The 22,838-nt window shown below is 37.8% G+C and overlaps 1 pseudogene; it reads left to right on the top strand.

Annotated features, from left to right (window-relative positions):
• Positions 1-21,366: 21,366 nt before the first annotated feature.
• Positions 21,367-22,530, top strand: LOC108170532 (late embryogenesis abundant protein-like; annotated as a pseudogene).
• Positions 22,531-22,838: the final 308 nt, after the last annotated feature.

The following is a 22,838-nucleotide window of genomic DNA, read 5'->3' as shown; positions in this document are numbered from 1 at the left end:
AGGAGAGTACGGGTTGTACATTTCATCACCTGGTTGGTGGCATGAGTGGCAAGTTGCCAAATGATATTAGAGTACGGGTTGTACATTTCATCACCTGGTTGGTGGCATGAATGAGAGTACAGGTTGTACATTTCATCACCTGGTTGGTGGCATGAAGATGAGTTCATTCTTTACATTTCATCACCTAGTTGGTAAGAATAAGGGCAAGGTGTCGAGGCACATTATAGCAAGTGTCGAAGACACAAAGTATGTTGAACCTTTTCGAAGCACAGTTGGCTTATGTATGGATGTGTTAGAATGTATGATGTTTATGTATGAATGTGTTGGAATGTATGATGTTTATGTATGAATGTGTTGGAATGTATAATTTTTATGTTGATTGATATGAATGACGCTTATAAATGTTTTACTATGCATGAAGGGATCCATGTTTTTTATATGTGAACCATGTTGGTTGTAACACTTAGTATCACATACTTTGTGTCAAAGTACGCATGTTGAAGATCTGAGTTAGAGTATAAAGGTAGGTCAGCGTAGACCAAGTGTTCCAGTGCTAGGAACGCAAAAGACTCAGAAGAAGTTGTCTGAATTCCCTCTTCTTTAAATATTTGCCTAATGGCTTGTGTGACAAAAGATCTTTAGCGGTTGAGAGTCAAAACATTTGTAATGTGTATGCCTTCTTATAATAGTATTTCCTTCAGTACCTAGTCCTCCACTTTGAATGAGTGAGGCTTGGCCCTATAGTCATAATAGTCGATGGTACGTTCACCCCTGGTTGTCTTGATACGAACTTTTATCCCTCTTGTTGTAATGGGCTTACTGAGAGTAAAAATCATTCCTCTTACCAAGAGACAGATACGTTTGGTGACTTAGCGAGTAGCTAAATGAGGCAGGAAATGATGCAATGGGTGTCTGAATTGCCAATATATCTTCACTTGGTAGAACTTAACTTCCACTTCCCATTTGTTGATAGGGGTTAACCATATGGGGGTTCCCTTGGTATGTCCTTGCTTCGGCGGAAGCGTGGTTGTAAGCCTGTGCCATCACCTCAGAGTAAGTCTTCCAAGTGTTGGCATTGATCATGTACTTGAAGAAACAATCATGTAGGCCTTAAGAGCGGTCTTATCATCCGCCTCAGTGTAGCGAGATTACTCATGGCTGAAGCAATCTGCATACTCTCGTAGTGACTCGTCCGGCTTTTGGCGAATAGTGTACAAGTCATCTGCAGAATGCAAGTGATCGGTCTGGAAGATGTGTTAAGAGAGAAACAGTTTCCTCAATTCCTCAAATGAGTCTACTGTCTTAGGTGGAAGACGGCAATACCAGTTTAGAGCTCCGCTAGAGAGGGTGGAGGGGAAGAGAAGACATCGCTCTTTATTGGTGTGTATCCAATATGCCATGGTGGAATCAAAGAGGTTAAGGTGTTCAATTAGGTCCTCCCTTCCAGTATAAAGTTGTAAACCAAGCTTGTTTTTTGTCTTCGCTTGAAGAGGGTTGTCGAGGATCCTTCTTGTAAGAGGGCTAGGCCTGGGTTGGTTCCACCCAAGTATCTGGGCCTGACGTTCGGCCTTCAACTTGTTTACTTCCTTAATGAGCTGTAGGACAAGGAGGTCCTGAGTAGAGTCATGTACCACTGGATTTTTCTTTCGTAAGTCTTCATCGCCTCTTGGAAGTAGGAAAGTTTGAGCAAGGGCGTGTGGTTTTTTCTTGGACTCACCGTACTGACTTCTAGGGTTAGTCTGTCCGAATACCTCAGAGTCCCCCGTACCTTCATGTCCCTTTAGGATCTGTTGTTCTTTCCCTAGATTGGCAGCTGGCTTGGGTCGTGGGAGGGGACCGAGTCTTTCAGAAACCCTTGGGTCATTGATCTTCGAGCATATGTGGAGGGGATTATCTCGACGTTGTTTTAGGAAGTCTCGGCAGTCATGATAAACGGCTTTCGAATTTTCTAACCCTTCTGCAATGAGGTGTCTTCCTCCATTTCTTCTACTTCGGGTCGAAGCATCTGGGTTGAGAGAAGTCTCATGTTGATCAATGTTTTGATGATTAGTTCGCTCCTCATCAGGGATACCCATGTCGAAGGGAGGTGACCCTCCGTGTTGGGGGGCACCCAGATGATGGTTGATGTCCACAGGGGCAACAAGCTCGCGTGTTTGAGTACGCCTAGTTTCGTGGAGCGTCTCAAAGAGCTTCTCATACTGCTCCTAGAGGTCCTCATTCTTCATTGCTATCTTGTTGTTCTGACCTTCTAACTCATTGACTTTAGCTTGAGGAGCAACCCTCTTTCCTTCCTTCTTTTGTTGCTTCGCACCAGGTGCAAGAGGGGTGTCATTCTGTGTGCTGTGGCTTCCTTCGCTCCCCATGTTAGAGAGGGATACCTGGTCAAAAGAGAGTGTACAAATGGTGGAAACCAGCTTACCAAAGCTGAAAAGAGTGGGAATAAGTGTCGTTCCCACAGACAGCGCCAAATGTTGATGCACAAAATCAGTGAGGACTTTGGTACAACAGAAAGTGTTAAGTTTGTGACCTTCGCTAGATTGCTCCAGTCACTAGTGTGGTTAAGTAGTAAATGGATAGGGATAGGGAAGCAAACACAAGATGTACGTGGTTCACCCAGATTGGCTACGTCCACGGAGTAGAAGAGTTCTCATTAATTGTGAAGAGTTTGCACAAGTACATTGGTTCAAGCTCTCCTTTAGTGAGTACTAGTGAATGATTTAGTACAAATGACATTAGGAAATATTGTGAGAGAATGATCTCTATTTATAGAAGAGAGTTTCTAGTTTCATTCTGACATTGACACGTGTCGTGTTGTGGTTGACTTCTGATGTTGACACGTGTCGCGCTATGTTTGGCTTATGATGTCAACACGTGTCGCGCTGTGATTGGCCTCCTAGTTGAAGGGAAACTCTTTTGGGTCCTTGACGGTATAACGTTGACCGGTGCTCAGTAGTTTCGGGATTGGTCAAGTATGGTACAAACAGGACTTATTCACCGGTTTGCTATGAGAGATGGTTTAAGGTCCCAGCTTCAGAAAAGAAGAAACTGCAAGAGAAGTTGCTTGTGAGTTTTGAATTTAATTCAATTTATTCATTGTAATTTCAAGCACTCACTTGCATATATTTATGTTTAACAATAGGTATTTTTTGTTGTGGACATATCCCATCCGAAGATTATTGAATATGTTGACACTAAGATGGCAAAGTTGTACTCTTAGTTTAGGCATCGGTTGCATCTACACTACTTGTCATGTGGAACACCTGTAAGAGGACGAGCTAAGCTTCCAAATGATATGATATGGAATGGGAGACCAAAGAGTCATTGGGATTGGTTTTGTGATAATGTTTACAATACTCACTCTTTTTGTATGTATTCTATACAATCTTTTCTAGTATCCAAGTTAGAAACCAATTCTTTCAACATGAAGACTTCTTGTCATGTTCTACAAATTCCATTTTTATAGTCAGAACCTCTAACCTTTCATCTAGATGTCAAACTTCCTCAAATTAAGGTATTAGACTTAATAGAGAATCCCATGGAAAGAGGAAACATAAAATTTGGCAGCATCAGTCACCCCATATCGTCTAATATCCATATGTAGCATCAGTCACCCTATATCGTCTAATAATTAGTCAATATGCAGCATCAATCACCCCATATATGCAGCATCAGTCACCTCATATCATCTAATAATCAGTCACCCCCATATGTATGCAACATCAGTTATATGTAGCATCAGTCACCCCATATCGTCTAATAGTTTCGATAGCCATATTTGAAATAAAAATATCCTAACATGCATTAATGAATTTCACCTTGTGGTTAAATTGATTGTTACTTCTTTACACTTAGGTAATTTTGAGTTAAAATCTGAAGTTTGTTGATGGTTACTTCTTGACACTTAGGTAATTTGTAGTTAAAATTTAATGTTTGAAAATTGTTATCATATAGTCATTTGACTAACTGTGTTAGCCTAATGCCCTTGGTAGAAGAAATAGTATCTTCCATTCAATTTCCTTAAGCTTGGTGTTTATATGTTTCTCTCTCCTTAGCTTGTGATGTTTCTAACATTGTTGACCGAGAGAATATAGAAGGTGAGGTGAGATAGCCATCTAAGGTGAATGAATATGTACAACTGAAATACATGACGTTATATATGACAAATTTGAGAGCTTGAAACTTTCCAAATTGTACACATGTATAGCTAACTAAATCTTCTTTTGTATGTCATGTACCAAACGTGTAATGTAGGAGCTTTAAAAGCAAAATGTTGATAATAGGAAGAAACAGAAGTATCACCACAAAGGAGGGGCAAGACCATTTATCCAACATGCTAGAAAGGCCCAGATGGTAATAAAATTAAATTACTTATTATACTCATTATGGAATTTACCTATTCTAATGTATGTTTCTGCATTATTGAGCAGAAAGGAAATCCATTATCTGTGATTGACAATTGGGGGGCTCTCCATAAAGACAAGAACAGTCAGTGGATAAATGATGTTGCCCAGGACAAATATGTAAGTCATTCACGGACTTGTCATTTATGTCATTTTAAAGGAGATGAAGGTTAAAAAAATCAAATTTGACATGATACAACTTAGGAAACAAAAATAAAGTGAACATGCAAGATTGAATTGAAAAAAAAAAACTTAATATAACTAGCTAGAAGCTGAAAGGTTATACCTAACATACATTCAAACATAAACTACTTTAAAGGTTATACGTTGTATGTTGCCTAATCGTATGTAAAACACATTGAAGCATAAACTACAAAATCATATGTAAAGACAGTTTATACCCAATGGTTTTCTTCTACATCAGTTCAGGATCACATCCAAGTATTTAATGTTGGAAATATGCCCTGAAAGTCAATCTTTGGAAGAAACCTTTCAGGACAATGAATGTGTGTATAGATGACTCTTATACATCAAAAGGCAAAGATACTAATTAGGACTATCTCAATAAACGATATATGTCCTAAATAATGAATCCATGGACAATGGATCGATGGAAGAAGTAATCTAATGATGTTAGACTACAAAGACCTTCTTCACATAACCATCATGTCCAAAAAGGTTCCTGGTCATATGATTGTCAGAGGGACACTGACAATGCAAAAACCAGTACATATTATGTCCCCTTCAATTGGAAGGATGGAAAGTCTCATCCCATTCGTGTAGTGACACTAAGACAGGTATGTAGGTGCTCATTAAGGGAATGAGTTCACTGAACACAATCGAACGAGAGTACTTGCATGGAGGTCTACTCACATGTCAAGCAAGTAACTCTAATGGTTGGAATAATGTAAGTAGTCCTTTGACCTGAGGCATCGTAGTTGTCTTGTGGTTAGGTCCTTGATCTTTGATTATGTCAAAGTCACTCCATTCGCGGGTGTCCACGGCATAGTTAGGGTTAAGCCACTTAGCCATGGAGGCAAGTAAATGCGCAACAAGGGATCTCTAATCCTCGTTATGAGAGGAAGAATACTCTAAGATATGATTCGGGAATCTTCGGCCGAAGTATCGAGCGTAATAAAGGAAAGCGTTCCTGTACGACTCAATTGAATCATATAACATGGAATAATCACATTAGGGGTTTGACATAATATATTCATACCCTAATAATGTGATTGAGAGTATTGTATTAGAGAAGGATCGAATTACATTGTAATTCCAACTGAATAGGTTCTCCGAACAAATTCTACATTAGCTTGGGTAGCCATGATATATGGTTAGATGTCACTCATGGCTTGTGAGTTCTTCTAGATGATTAAATGTAGTCGTGAAAGAAGAAGGTGAATTAAAAGTAAGTTTTAATTCACTAAGTGATTGGATTAAATATAATCAATTGGATTGGTGCCAATCACCTCACTGCCTTGCTAATTAGAACCTAAAATGATTGTACACCGATACACTCTTGTAGTGAGTAACTAATGGATGATGGAAATAATTAATTGGATTAATTAAGTGTTGTGATTAATTAGAAAGTCTAAAGAAATCATAAAAGCGATAAAAGATCGTTTTTGGCTTAAAGAAAAGTTTGGGTTAATATGGGCCCATTAAGCCCAAACCCATTGGGCTTTTATTTAAGCATAGGATGACTTGAAATAATAAAAGCCCAAAGCCCAAAGCCCAAACAACACTAAAGGGGGCCGGCCAAATAAAGGGAAAGGGAGAGAGAGAGGAAGTCAAGTTGTTGACTTGTTTCTTTGTATTATAAAAGGAACTTTATAGTGAAAAATTCATTAGGGTTTTGTGTGTTGTTTTTCACAAAAGGAAGAAAACATCTCTCTCTCTAAAACCACACAAGGCCAACCACCATAAGGGAGATTTAGCTAATCATCTTCTCTCCTTTTTGGTTATTCCTCCATCCATCTCACTACACTAGTGGGTGTGGATCTTTAGAGGTCTTCTACTTTGGAGACTAAAGGAGAACCAAGGAGCACTCATTCTAACAAAGTGGAGGAGGCAAGGTGGGAGGCTAGGCTCATGGAGTTCAAGGAACAAAGGGCTTTGAGGTGGTCCATCCTTGGTCTAAAGTCTAGATCAAGAGGTATAAAACTAAACCTACACTTTGTTCTTCACTAAAATGTTTTGATGCATCTTATATAAACCTATGCATCTTGAAGGGGATTTGCATGACTATAGCTTTGATATTATGTGATAACATGCTTCCGTTGCTTTCATATATAAATTTTGAATTGTATATGCATGCTAGTCACTAGAAATCCCACATAAATCTCATATTTTCCCTTCAAGTGGTATCAAGAGCCAAAGGTTTATATTTGATGTGTCCTTTTGGATTTTATGCATATGGGTTTTAATTTTATGTTTGACATATTATTTCTTCATCTTGGCTTCTCTTTCTGATTCGTTCTCGCAGTTCGTTATGAACTGCAATATGAACAAGATGGATAGCACTCTCTCTGAGTTACTAAACATGTTAGTAACAGCTGAGAAGACTATGAAGAAAGAGAACGTTGTAGGGACTGCTGCAGTAGCCTACAACAAGCCATCCTCTTCCAAGGCCAAGCCGCAAGGCAAAGGTAAAGGGAAGGAGAAGAAGTCACCCACTCCTAAGCCGCAAGGAGGAGTGAGGAAAAAGAAGGCAAAGGAGCCCAAAGGGACTTGCCACCAATGTGGAAAGGAGGGGCATTGGAAGAGGAATTGCAGGTTATACCTTGCAACTCTAAAGGACAAACCACAAGGTATGGTTTATGTTCTTATCTTCAATTCTAATTGTTAGATCTTCTAAATATTTATATTTGATATAAAGAGCTAATCACTTATATAATTGTATATAGGTGGAGGAGCCAAGTAGAAGATGAACAAGCAAGGAAAAGGTTGGAGAAGGGTTCGGCCACCATATTTTTGCTAACTACTTAGGAAGTTTGTTAGGCACTTAAAGATAGTCTTTAAACTTTCTTATTTTGTTAAGAACTTATAATGTGGCTTCATATGATGGAAGACCACTATTGGTGCCTAAATGAAGGTATATAATTAGTCTCTAAATGTATAGAGCTAATTCTTTTTGTATTAAACATTATGAATGTTTGAATTATCATATCAATGTAATGTGATGAATGCCTTCTAATATATTATTTCCTTAAAGTAGTGTTATGAATTGAATATTGTCTTGTTGTATCCTAGTTGAGATACAAGATTTATATCACTTATTGTAATGTGATAACCAAACTTTAGACTTATCAATTATGGATAGATCTCACATGTAGGACATAAAAGGATACAATGAATCTTTAGATTTGGTTCCAATTGTCTACCTATGAGTTCTATATGAATTGACAAAGGTCTAGATATTCCTTTCTTAAAGAAAAGGAAGATCACATTATAATGATATAAGTAATAAGAAAAACGTTTCTTATATGATTATCACTTAAACCACAATAATCAAGATCACTCTTGATTCAATTAGTAGTTTTGAACAACTAATTGGGCATTCTTTAAATTGTTTTAAAATGTCAATTGTGTTAGTGATTAAACCAAGAAAGAAGTGTCTAAATCTATAAAATGTTTAAAGACTTTAGTCACTTAATAACGAGACATTAACTTAATGAAGATTGAAACAAACAAGCTTGAAAGGTTTTAAAGCTACTACACAATGTCCTCTACCCGTATACTCCACGTTTATACATTTTGAATGTATGAAGTGATTTCTCATTAAAGTCATGAGAAATAGTGGGAGGTGTGAAAATGGATATAAACTTAAATATGATTGGTTTATAGTTGTCTAAAGAATAATAGTACTTGACTATTATTAAGAGTTTGTAATTTTAATTGTTAAAGGACTCAAGCTCTTCAAATGTAAATTCTATGTTGTGTAACATTCTGAAGAATAGTCTTTGAATGTTGGTTTCGTCAACCTAACATAAAATGGTTATATGTTGGGAGTTGTCCATCATTCTCTTTTATGAGAACAAGCTAATAACAAAGCCCATGGACAAATTTGATGAAACAAAAGGGAATAGTTTCAAAATGAGTCACAACATATAGTTTAACAACAAGACAATCCAAATTCGACATCTTATGTAACTATAACGCTCTATGTAGTTTTGATAAAGAATTATATCAACCACCTAGAAGGAATGGTTGAGTTTCTATATCCTTAGTAGGAGCCATGCTTCCACTAAAGACTTGGATAATTCTTATATGACTACATTAAGGTCTTAGTATGACTAAAACTTGTAGTATGGTGTATGACACCATATAATTTAAATGAATAGACTTGACAAAGCAAGTCACACATTTCAAAAGGAATTACTTGAGAAGGAATTCTTTTGTGTATGATTCGTTTAAATAACTTGTGTTAGCTAGAGTTGTTGATAGTCTCAAAATAGTTGAGACATCATCAATAAGCTAATGGATCTTAATGATTGTCAATAGATCCAAGACAAGTTAGTGGGAGCAATATGCATTCAAATCAAGAAAATATAATTGTTAAGTTTTTGAATGAATGCTAAGTTACAACAAGGCCAGTGGGAGTGATGTCATAATTTGAGCAACAAGATATGAATAAAGTCAATTTGATAGACTTGATAGAACATAGATGTTACTCGAAAATTGACAAAACATGACACGGTCAATTTTGAAGTATAGACTTGAAATTGGACTTATTGATATAGCAAGGCTATCTCAAGGATGTTAAATGGGGAAATTAAATCTCAAATGTTGAAGATTTAAGAAAGAATTTTCCTATATGATAGAAAATCACTTTCGTAACCCTTATAATGAATGTGTCACAAAATCACAAAAGGGACACATGTATGGACTTGTGAGTAGATATCCAAAAGTGAAGAACCACAGGGGTTGTCACTTTAAGATATTACTGTATCCCAATATCAGAACCAAAGCAACTGATAGAGTATTATTGCCTTTAAGAAAGGAACATCAGAGTGGGACTCTGGAAGTGTGCGTTCACTTAGGTTATAAACCAAAGTGAAAATAAGCCATTTTAACAAATGGAACTTCATAATGGATGAAGTACTAATCATATGAATGTATTGTAAGTATTGTACTACAATGGTCTCAAGGTTGGAGCAAAGTTTGTATAAAGTATACAAACGAAATATATGACGATATATTGTTTTAGAAACTGCTTCAAAGGGTGTTTAGAATGGAAGGGGTTCTTTTAGAACCAATGATTGAATCCAAACCATAAGGTCGTTAGTAGGACACTACGACGTAATGGGGCGATAGCTCAAGCCATGGAATCAAGGTCTCATCAAAGTATTCGAACACAAGAAAGAGACATCATCAAATGTTTTGGAAACATTTGATAAGTGAATCCTTTTAAATAAAAAGGATTAATACATAACCAAGTTAACCTACGAGCATAAGCTCTCTCAACTAGTATGTATAAGATACACTAGTGATAGACTTTAGTGCAAGTGGGAGATTGTTGGAAATATGCCCTGAAAGTCAATCTTTGGAAGAAACCTTTCAGGACAATGAATGTGTGTATAGATGACTCTTATACATCAAAAGGCATAGATACTAATTAGGACTATCTCAATAAACGATATATGTCCTAAATAATGAATCCATGGACAATGGATCGATGGAAGAAGTAATCTAATGATGTTAGACTACAAAGACCTTCTTCACATAACCATCATGTCCAAAACCGTTCCTGGTCATATGATTGTCAGAGGGACACTGACAATGCAAAGACCAGTACATACTATGTCCCCTTCAATTGGAAGGATGGAAAGTCTCATCCCATTCGTGTAGTGACACTAAGACAGGTATGTAGGTGCTCATTAAGGGAATGAGTTCACTGAACACAATCGAACGAGAGTACTTGCATGGAGGTCTACTCACATGTCAAGCAAGTAACTCTAATAGTTGGAATAATGTAAGTAGTCCTTTGACCTGAGGCATCGTAGTTGTCTTGTGGTTAGGTCTTTGATCTTTGATTATGTCAAAGTCACTCCATTCGTGGGTGTCCACGGCATAGTTGGGGTTAAGCCACTTAGCCATGGAGGCAAGTAAATGCGCAACAAGGGATCTCTAATCCTCGTTATGAGAGGAAGAATACTCTAAGATATGATTCGGGAATCTTCGGCCGAAGTATCGAGCGTAATAAAGGAAAGCGTTCTTGTACGACTCAATTGAATCATATAACATGGAATAATCACATTAGGGGTTTGACATAATATATCCATACCCTAATAATGTGATTGAGAGTATTGTATTAGAGAAGGATCGAATTACATTGTAATTCCAACTGAATAGGTTCTCCGAACAAATTCTACATTAGCTTGGGTAGCCATGATATATGGTTAGATGTCACTCATGGCTTGTGAGTTCTTCTAGATGATTAAATGTAGTCGTGAAAGAAGAAGGTGAATTAAAAGTAAGTTTTAATTCACTAAGTGATTGGATTAAAAATATAATCAATTGGATTGGTGCCAATCACCTCACTGCCTTGCTAATTAGAACCTAAAATGATTGTACACCGATACACTCTTGTAGTGAGTAACTAATGGATGATGGAAATAATTAATTGGATTAATTAAGTGTTGTGATTAATTAGAAAGTCTAAAGAAATCATAAAAGCGATAAAAGATCGTTTTTGGCTTAAAGAAAAGTTTGGGTTAATAGGGGCCCATTAAGCCCAAACCCATTGGGCTTTTATTTAAGCATAGGATGACTTGAAATAATAAAAGCCCAAAGCCCAAACAACACTAAAGGGGGCCGGCCAAATAAAGGGAAAGGGGGAGAGAGAGGAAGTCAAGTTGTTGACTTGTTTCTTTGTATTATAAAAGGAACTTTATAGTGAAAAATTCATTAGGGTTTTGTGTGTTGTTTTTCACAAAAGGAAGAAAACATCTCTCTCTCTAAAACCACACAAGGCCAACCACCATAAGGGAGATTTAGCTAATCATCTTCTCTCCCTTTTGGTTATTCCTCCATCCATCTCACTACACTAGTGGGTGTGGATCTTTAGAGGTCTTCTACTTTGGAGACTAAAGGAGAACCAAGGAGCACTCATTCTAACAAAGTTGAGGAGGCAAGGTGGGAGGCTAGGCTCAAGGAGTTCAAGGAACAAAGGGCTTTGAGGTGGTCCATCCTTGGTCTAAAGTCTAGATCAAGAGGTATAAAACTAAACCTACACTTTGTTCTTCACTAAAATGTTTTGATGCATCTTATATAAACCTATGCATCTTGAAGGGGATTTGCATGACTATAGCTTTGATATTATGTGATAACATGCTTCCGTTGCTTTCATATATAAATATTGAATTGTATATGCATGCTAGTCACTAGAAATCCCACATAAATCTCATATTTTCCCTTCATTTAAGTGGTATTTTCTTAAGCATATTGTGGCTGATTTGTTTGAAACAAAAGAAACTTATTTGTTTGTATTTTAATATGAAAGGATAACATGAAGAAAAATAAGGATGAAGTTAAGGAGAAGCTAATCTAAGAAGCGCCTGAGGGTACTATATTTGATTCCATACAAGTACCATTGGAAGATGAATTTGGAATCATGGCTAAGACCTTGGAAGGAAGGGAAAATTTGTTAACGGTGTAGGTCTTTTCCCTCGTACGAATACCTTTAGTTGTGTTTCTTTTATGGCTTCAAGTTCTGAGTTAACTGATATAAGAGATCAGATCAAGATTCTATCATATGGTTTCCTCAAATTGCAACAGGAAAATGAACAATTGAGAGCTCGGTTGGATTTACAAAATGATGATGAAACCTTGGCATAAACAATTATGGCTTTTTTTACTGCAAGTCAAGGGCAAAGCAGCAACAACTCGAAGGAATCTGATGGTAATAACTCATCTAGTGAAAATGTTTATCCTGAACTGGAAGAACATTAATCGGAAGAAGAATGATTTCGATAGTTATGTCTTTTGTTATTAGTTAAGTATGCACATGGTAGACCTTTTTGTTAGCACCTCAATGTGTCTTAGACTTTTCTTTTGTTAGTTAGTACCTTAAATGGTCCATGTATAGGCTTTGGTACCCTTCTTAACAAATTGCTATTATTAAGATAGGTCACCATGGGTTAGATTGATTTTGGGATGTTTATGTTATTTTGTTGGATGTATAGTTGTTGAACATATTCAAACTTATGTGGTTTAATTGTTGATTAATGAAAATGGGAAGTATTACCTTATAATTGTTATGAGTTGCAATTCTAGATTACGAAACACGAATAAGTAATGGATTCCTCAAATATTATTCCTAAATAGTTATTTGATTATAACATATGTGACATAAGCCGCTTCACCCATCAAAAGAATATGCGATGATTTTAGCATCACTTAGTGTAATTATATAATTATGGGATCATATTGAGTGACCCAAAAAGTGTCACTTATAAGTCTGATATGAGATGAAAAACATAGGTCACTGAATTTTGTATTTTGTAATGCTAATTGCGTCACATATTAGAATAATAAGTGGCGGAAGAAGCATCACGTAAAAGGAAAATATGTGGCGACTCCAATATTCGTCACTTAAACTATAGGTGACGCTAATTATGATGTTGAAATTTCGTCACATATAGTCAAATGTGACTATTTTTCATATTTATGTGACTAATGTTGGTCGTCACAAAAGCTATGGTTTCTTGTAGTGAAACAGGTTGTTTGTAAGACGAACAAAATACTTACAAGTTAAATTAGGGTTTGTCTTTCATGTTGGGGCCTATGGGTTGGGGAATAAATTTCAAGTTTTGACGTGCTACAAAACTAGGATGGAACAATTTCTAGTTCAAGTGTTCAATTGTAGAAATTTGTGAAAATTTTTCCACAATGTGCATGTGGTGTGCATATGGTGTGCACAGCTACATCTCAATATGAGAAGCGGGAATGTTCACTAGTTATGATGCACATATGTAGTGCCCTGGAATTTAGCGAGTATGACCACAACCTAGTTGGCTTCGACGAAAAAACAAAATTAAGAAAAAGCTTAGAGGACGTTAAGGATCATGCATGTCCATGAAATAACGACAACATCATGTTTTCCACATGCACGATTAAGCGGTGATTGATATACGTAACAAGACTTTTCAAACTACCACTGTAACCTTACATATGTAACAATTATTTTTTAGTTGTATCCACTATACCAATAGGTGGCTGTTAGAGTTTCTTATTAAGGCAAAAGCAACTCATTGCTCGATTTCTAGTTTTGTGTATATCATGTGCATGTGGTGTGCATATAGTGTATACGGACATGTGATGACGTCATTTTTCTGATTCCAAAGAGAGGGCTGTAAGCTCTGGGTTTTTTAGTTGGCTCAAATCTATAAGCATATCATGTGCATGTCGTGTACTACAATGAGCAAATCCTGAAAAAATTAATCCAACAAAACAACAACATTTAATGATTAGGCTTTGTGCCCACCCTCGATGCGAGTCTAGTGGTAGTGGCCTCGAGCCTCGATTTTTTGCTGTGCTGCCAGAAAATGACCGGAAAACTCGTGGTCTGCTTAAGTTTCGATCCCAACAATTGAATATGAGATTCGTGACAATGCTAGGTGTTTTGGACTCGTGAGGACAAGATGAAATTATGGTGGCTTCGATTTAGACGGTGCTGGTTGGGACAACTACACACCGTGTGCACAATGAGAAAGGAAGAGGGGGGTGTATGAGGGAGGAAGTGAGAGAAGAAAGAATGAGGGAGAGAAAGAGTAGAGAGAGAGAAATAAGAAAATGAGAGGAAATAACTCATTTATATACGAGGGCAATTAAATCATTTTAAGGTGTAGGAAAAATTCTATTTCTGTCTGATTTTTGTGCATGTCATGTGCATATTCGAAATGTCCTATTTTTGTCCCAAAATTAAGGAATTGTCCTATTTCTAGGTATTTCCCTATAATATATTGGATTTTTTTTCTGTTTGTTGGGGCCTAGAAAGGTCACACACCAATCCAACCAAGTCTCAAGGCCCAATTGTCGTGCAAAGCCTACATTCAAGCCCAAATACATGCCAAGGCAAGGGATCGAAGAGGAATATATTTACAAACATGCCATTACACGGTGATTAAGCCAGATACTAACGCCATGCTTATACCTATTCATCATGCCGTGCTTCCTCATGTTAATTATTGTCATGCTAAGCCCAAGTCACATATTCAGGGCTTGTCAAGTGGATTGTGGTATGGATGGTTACGGAATGTTATCGGGTATACGTGGAATCGAGGTCATGGAAGACTTTAGGTTGCTTGGGGGGCCAAAAATCCAAGCACATACCATTTGTATTTCACGGAAGAATCATTGAGAGAGAATTAGCCTAGTTTATCCCTTTCCCTAGCAAGCCAACTCCCTTAGTTAGAACTAAACTAGATTCTTGCATTGAATGTATGTTAAGCACAGCAAGTCAATCATTTAATGCTGACTTTCCCTTCCCAACCTGCACAGACAATCAACGCGCGAAAGCCGTGAGGCGCATTACCAGAATTAGCGCATGCAGAAAACCGCCTTGGGAAAGGCGCGTCTTAGGAAGAAGCAAACTGCAAGTCTCAATAATGCAGCTATCTTACACCAAAAAGGGAATAATATGAGGCCTAGGGAGAAAGAAGGGGAAGACCAAGCCACAAAGGAAGATTCTCTTGGAACTTAGAGAATAGCCCTTCACTTACATAAAGACGATAGGTAACACTGAACAGAGGATGGGAGTTAGAACACACAAGTAGAATATAGGGAGAGATAGGATAGAACGCGAAGGAGAGAACCACCAAAGAAATAAGCCTAAAGAGTTCCATTTAGTCCAGAAGCATACTTCAAGCCTCAAGCATCACCACTTATGCAACCTTAGCAATCCCCACAGCCTTCCATCAAACATCTCAAACCATTAGAAGCCTTGCTATCACCTTAGAAAAGCCTAGATTATCCAGCCAAGAATGCTATGCAACTATGCAAATCCCTTCGCTCTCATGTAAACTGATAATCTTCTAGCTTCCACACAACGCTTGACTTGAGTAAGTCATTATCTTGATCAATCATGTCATCTTTGAGTCGTTGATGTTACCAGGGTATTTTTTAAGACAAGCTATCTCTTTCGAGATATCCCGGAATTTGGTACGAATCCAAACTAAGGGAGACAAAAGGACGTTCTTTGAAGCCCAAGTCCACCTCAACCTAAAAGTCTCCCAACACTTTTTATCGGTGTAATATATATGAATCTTTAAAAGCTTAAAACTCTTCAAATATATTAGACTTTTTTATCGGTGAACTAAAATAGGCTTAAACTGACTGAACAAAAGCAACTAACAATGATTTGGCTTGGATCAATTTTGATTAATTTGATAAAATCCCACTCAACTAAATTGTTGAATGCTAATTTTGTTCCAATTACATTTTTGAAGTCAAGTCAAATTAAACCGAACCACGCCATCACTAATCAGTCTCGACTCACAACCAATTTATATTAATAGAGGGGGAAATAGAAATAGTGGAGGGGCATAAGATCACTCTAAACAAATGTATGCCCACTTGCATTCTAGTTATTTAGATACCCCAAATTAAAAAGATTGAAAATCATGAATTCAAGCGGATATATAACTGATCGTTTTTCTGTCCCACAAGAGATCTGATTCATGTCAATCCCAATCCAGAACTCACAATCATCTATAAGCATATGTCACCTCCCCCACTTAACACGTGGAACCTTCATCAAACGTGGCGGTGCTATTTGTGTACGTTGTCTGCATATGTCATAACACATGCAACGCACTGTGACATGCAAAACTGTTAGTGTTTTATAAAGTTAATGTTTTGTATGATTGTTTTGAAAGGTTTTTGTTATGGAGAATGGAAATGTTTTTCACAGGAATATGGAAGGGGAATTTCGGCTATATGCAGTCTTACATTGCAGCAGCACATAGCACTCATATATATATGGTGTCAGTAGGGTTTTGGTGTGTACAGTCAGCCCTTATCTCCATTGGAGCTAGCTGACAAAAACCACAACAACCTGATAGTACAAAGCTAATCTTAACCTTCATTGGAGCTTTTAATTTAAGCTTTACACTTGTAAAAAACTATCACTAAAAACTAACTAGCCGTTACAATTTAAAAAACTAGTCGTTAGCTTCATTTGTTGTTGCTGCATCCCTTCTCGATCCACCTGGAAGTGTTTAGCATCCAACACTCCCCTCTAAACTCTTCCTGGTGTTGACTCCAAGTAGGCTTTTGAGGTAAGTGAACCTTTCTTTTGGTAGTGCTTTTGTAAAGATGTCTGCTACCTGATCTTCAGTTCTGCAGTACATTAGTTCAATAACATTCTCTTGTATCGCATCTCTAATAAAATGATACTTCCTCTTGATGTGTCGTGTTTTCTGATGAAATACTGGATTCTTTGTCATTGCTATTGCTGAAGTATTATCACACATTAGCTTAGTCAGTTCAACCTGCAATTCCCCAAAATCTTTGAGAACAAATCTCAACCAGATTGCTTGAGATGTTACTTCTGCAGCACTTACATATTCAGCTTCAGCTGTTGATACGCAACATTTTGTTGCTTGACAGAGGCCCACGAGAACATACCAGAGCCAAATGTAAATGCATACCCCGATGTGCTTTTCATGTCATCTTCACTGCCTCCCTAATCACTATCACAGAAATCGACCAATATAGCTGTCTGACATTTCTCATACTTGATTCCAAAATCGATTGTCCCTTGCACATACCTAAGAACCCTTTTAGCAGTTCCCAAATGTGTTTTGGTAGAATTGTGCATGAATCTTGATAGTAGGCCTGCAGCATACATGATGTCCGGTCTTGTTGTTATGAGATATAGCAAGCTGCCAACTATTTTTCTGTAGAGACTTGCATCCACCAGTTCACTTCCATCTTCACTTCTGAGCTTTTCATTTGCAATTAAGGGAGTGCTTACTGGTTTGCATCCCTTGAGACCAAACTTGTCAAGTAGTGTCTGTGCATATTTCATCTGATGAATAAAAATGCAACTTGATCTTTGGATCACCCTCATTCCAAGAAAGTGGTGAAGTAACCCCAAGTCTATCATCTCATATTTTCTCATCATTTCATTTCTAAATTCATCCACCATTTTCTTACTGTTTCCAGTAAAGACCACATCATCCACATAGATAGACATAATGAGAATTTCTGACTTGTTTTCAACCTTGATGTAGAGTGTTGCTTTATTGAGGCTTTTCTTGAATCCACACATAGTGAAATGTGCATCAATCTCACTATACCATGCTCTTGGTGCCTGTTTCAGGCCATAAAGTGCCTTCTTTAGTCTATACACCTTGCTCTCGGACCCTTTGACTTCAAAACCTTGTGGCTGGTCCACATAAACCTCTTCCTCTAGCACACCATTTAGGAATGTAGACTTAACATCTAACTGGTATAGCTGCCAACCCTTCTGTGCTGCTAATGCGATTAGAGTTCTAATTGTATCTAGTCTAGCCACAGGTGCAAATGTCTCATTAAAGTCAATTCCAGGCTTTTGGAAGTAGCCTTTGGCCACCAATCTAGCCTTGTTCTTTTGTACTGATCCATCCAAGTTCAACTTGGTTTTATAGACCCACTTCACACTAATCACAGGTTTATCACTTGGCCTATGAACTAGGATCCAAGTTCCATTTTTCTCTATCATTGAGATTTCATCTTTCATTGCTATCTGCCATGCCTTGTCACTTTCAGTTTCTTCAAAAGTTTCTGGTTCAGTAACACAAAAATTGCAAGCAGCATAGATTTCATCCAAGCTTCTCATCTTAATTGGTGTTGATCCCGAGCTAGAGCTTAAGCTTTGTTGCTCTTCCTGTTGAGACATTGAACTTGCACTTGAGTTCTGTGAACTTTGAGGAGTTTGAAATGGTGAAATCTGAGAGCTTTGTATGCTTCTTTCTTCAGATTCATGAGTTGCACCACTTCATTCTGTGCAATTCTTTGCTCAGTAACACCAATTTGCAGTGATACTTTGTCTTCTTCCACTGCTTTTGTTTCCCAATTCCACAATGTTTCTTCATAAAAAATCACACCTCTTAAGAGATTGATTTTCTGAGTTTTCAAGTTGTACAATCTATAGCCTTTCTCATTTGTACCATATCCAACAAAGATGCACTTATTGCTGGATTCTTGTAATTTATGTCTGAGTTGTGATGGCACAAATGCATAACACACAGAGCCAAAAACTTTCAAATGCTTGACTCCAGGCTTTCTTACACTGAACACTTGAAATGGTGTTTGTTTCTCCAAAGCCTTGGTGGGGCATCTGTTCAAGATATATACAGCAGTGTTCACAGCTTCTCCCAAAATGAATAGGGCATTTTGTTTTCATGCAGCATTGACTTTGCCATCTCCACTATAGTTCTGTTCTTTCTCTCTGCAGTGCCATTTTGTTGAAGAGTGTATGCTACAGTGAGTTGCCTTTCTAGACCCAATTCCTCACAGAAAGCATTGAACTCCAGTGAGGTATACTCACCTCCCCTATCACTCCTTATCTTCTTGATTTGATACCCACTTTGCAGCTCCACCAGTGCTTTAAACTTCTTGAAAATATTAAAGACTTCTTATTTGAATCTCATAAAACATACCCAACACATTCTTGAGTAGTCATCTATGAAAGTCAAGAAATACTTGTTCCCACTGATGGATGCATTCTTCATTGGACCACACACATTAGTGTGAATTAGTTCTAGTGGTTTTGCAGCTCTCCAAGCCTTTCCAATTTCAAAATTGTCCCTGTATTGTTTCCCAAATGCACAGCCTTCACAAACTTCATTCATTTCATCCAGTTGGGGCAAACCTTGCACCATTTCATGTTTCTGCAGGTTTTTCAGACTCTGCACATTCAAGTGTCCAAATCTTTTATGCCATAATCTCCCTGAGTCAATTGTGTTTGCCTTCATTGCCACTTCTTCCAAGCACTTTAGCAATAATGGGAAGCTTCTGTTTTTCATTTGAACTTTCACAACCAGATTCGACAGAGTTCTATCATCATATATCTTAACCATAGTATCTCCAAACTGCAAGAAATAACCATGTTTCATCATCTGTCCAACACTTAAAAGGTTTTCCTCCAGACTAGGTACCAACATGACTTCCTTAATGTGTCTTCTTCCTCTCTTGGTTTCTATGATGAGAGTGCCCCTGCCAGTTGCTTCCACAGTATTGCCATTTCCCATCTTTACTTTTCCAGTGTATGTAATGTCAGTGTCTGTCAATAAAGACTCGTAGGCAGTCATATGATTACTGCACCCACTGTCTATATACCAAACTTCACTATCTTTTACAACACTGGCGCTAAAAGCACAAAAGACATTTGTTTCATCTTGTACTTGATTTGCAATGTTCACTTGCTGAGTAGTATTTGGTCTGTAATCTTTCTGCAGGTGACCAAATCTATTGCATTTGTGACATTTTGGTTTTCCCTTGAACCAACATTCACCAAAGTGTGCTTTATCACAGTATTTGCACAATGGTTTGATTTTACCACCACCACTGTTGTTTCCACTGTTGTGTCTGTTCTCCCCACTTGGTCTTCCTTCACATTTCTTATTTTTTCCTTTCCAATCTTTCCTCGGTCTGTTTTGATGTTGATTAGAATGACTAGAAGACCCTATGTTAAGTGACTGGAAAGCCTTCTCAGTTGTCCCATCAGCATGCCTTTCGAGCCTTTGGTCAAAAGCTCTCAAAGAAGCCATCACATCTTGCACACTGAGTGTATCAGTATCCTTGGTTTCTTCTATCACACTCACAATAGAGTCATAAGGCTTAGTCAAACTAATTAGAAGCTTTTGCACTATTCTTTCATTAGGCAGTTCTTCTCCATAAGTTTTCAATTGAGTCACAACATCAAACAGCCTAGAAAAATAGTCTTTAAGTGGCTCATCTTCTCTCATGCGTGTATATTCAAAATCACGTCTAAGAGACTGGAGTTTTACTTTCTGTACCTTCACATATCCTCTGTATTCTTGTTGTAGAGTATCCCAAACAGCTTTAGCAGTTTCTTCATTTGCTATCTTGGGAAATATGAAGTCTGAGACAGCCCCTTGAATGATTCCCAACGCTCTAGCATCATTCATCCTATTCTCCTTCAGTGTAACTATCTGCTTCTCTGTAAGATCCTCTTCTAGAGCATCAATCTCCATTTATGGTAGTTCATATCCATGTTGAACCATTTCCCAGAGATCATACGACTTGAAGATGGTTGTCATCCGGATCCTCCAATAGTCGTAGTTTTCTCCATCAAAGATTGGAGCTTTAAGATCGCCACTCCCAGATCCTTTCATCTTCGACTTGTATTGACACCTAGGGTTTCAGCCTCTACCTGAACAACCCCAAACACAGATTCCACAATGCCTAGATTTTTGAGATTAGGAACTAAGCTTTAATACCATGTTAGTGTTTTATAAAGTTAATGTTTTGTATGATTGTTTTGAAAGGTTTTTGTTATGGAGAATGGTAATGTTTTTCACAGGAATATGGAAGGGGAATTTCGGCTATATGCAGTCTTACATTGCAGCAGCACATAGCACTCATATATATATGGTGTCAATAGAGTTTTGGTGTGTACAGTCAGCCCTTATCTCCATTGGAGCTAGTTGACAAAAACCACAACAACCTGATAGTACAAAACTAATCTTTGCCCTTCATTGGAGCTTTTAATCTAAGCTTTACACTTGTCAAAAACTATCACTAAAAACTAACTAGCTGTTACAATTTAAAAAACTAGCCGTTAGCTTCATTTGTTGTTGCTGCATCCCTTCTCGATCCACTTGGAAGTGTTTAGCATCCAACAAAAACCCTACGCAAGCTTTCTCCACCGTCATTCATTTTCCCTTTAAAGAAAGACCAACCCTCCTCAAATTTGTTCGTGTTCGAACATCAATAGATTGAAACAATCATTCAAATGGCTCAAATTAGGGACGAGTACGGAAACCCGGTGTAGATCACAGACGAGCATGGAAACCCTGTCAAATTGATAGACAAGCTTGGAAACACTATTCACCTCACAGGCGTGGCCACCATGAGAGGAACCGGAACCAGAACAGACACCAGTGAAGGTATGCATGTTCTTGCCTCCGGACCCACTGGAGATGGAGGGTATGGAGAGCATGGTGGCGCGCTGGGTGGTGCTGGAGCTGCAGCAGGGCATGGCATGTTTGGTGGCAAACAAACAAGTGATCAATCTCATGGGTATGGTGTCGGTGAGCATAGACAACAGCAGCCCCATGGCAGTCTTGCTAGTGAACTGCGTCGTTCTGGTAGCTCAAGCTCGAGTGCAAGACATATCTTATTTTTTCTCTCTATTCACAAGTTCTTTACGCTTTCGGTTTGTTGTTTTCTAGACCCTTGTTTCTTTTGAGTGCTATGAGAAAACTAAAAACAAAATGATTATAAACAGTTTTTTTTTTCCAGAACAAACAATATTATTTACCTTTAAGGGAGTGGTGAGTGGGCTAAGCCTCACAATGAACTAGCAATAATGTAGTTTACATTCGCCTTTGACGAAAATCGAACTTAAGACTTTTATTTACAAATGAAGAGAAATACTATCAGACCGTAGTACTAATTGGCTATGTGATAAGGTTTTTTTTTTAATCTTTGATTTATTTGGTTGATGTCTTGTAATTGTCTTAATTTGTTGGTTGTAGTCTGAGGAGGATGATGGGCAAGGTGGGAGAAGGAAGAAAAAGGGGCTAAAAGAGAAAATAAAGGACAAATTTGGTGAGGAGAAGCACAAGGACGATCAGCAGCAAGCATACACACATGGCCATGGCCATGGACATGCAACCACAGCTGTCAGAACCACCACCGTCACGAGAGATTTTTCAGTGTGACCGTCACATGAGATGGTACACTAGGTGTCGCTATATAAATGGTGTGATATGTGTCTTAAAAAGTTAAGAACTTAAAAAATAAAATTTTCCACCACTTACCTAAAAACACGTGGTGTACCACCCATGTTCCTATCACAACGAAAAATTTCTCCACCGTGACAACCGAACCTGAGAAGAGAAGTATCTTGGAGAAGATCAAGGACAAGTTGCCTGGTCATCATAGCCACCACTGATTAAATTAGTTCTTCAAAGCGTTAATTAGTTTATGTATGGATGGTAATATTCTGGAATATTAATGTACTGTGTGTATAATATAGAACTATTGCAACTGTTCTAGCTGCAAAGTGCTTATTTCCAATTTCAGTAGTTTATATGAGTGTTAAAATCAACACGTTGCAAAAATTAGTAGTGAAGAAGAGTGTTTCGTTGGATGTTTATGGACATACAAGATGGGTTGGGATTAAGAACCAAGATATCCAAGGTAAGGGAGGGGTAGCCGCAATTAAAGATGATGTGAAAAAATCGGTGAACTGATGATTTA

Source organism: Malus domestica, chromosome 05 (genome assembly GCF_042453785.1).
Source record: "Malus domestica chromosome 05, GDT2T_hap1".
NCBI classification, from domain to species: domain Eukaryota; kingdom Viridiplantae; phylum Streptophyta; class Magnoliopsida; order Rosales; family Rosaceae; genus Malus; species Malus domestica.
The sequence above is the reverse complement of the archived record's forward strand: the minus strand, read 5'-3'. Positions and strand labels throughout refer to the sequence as shown.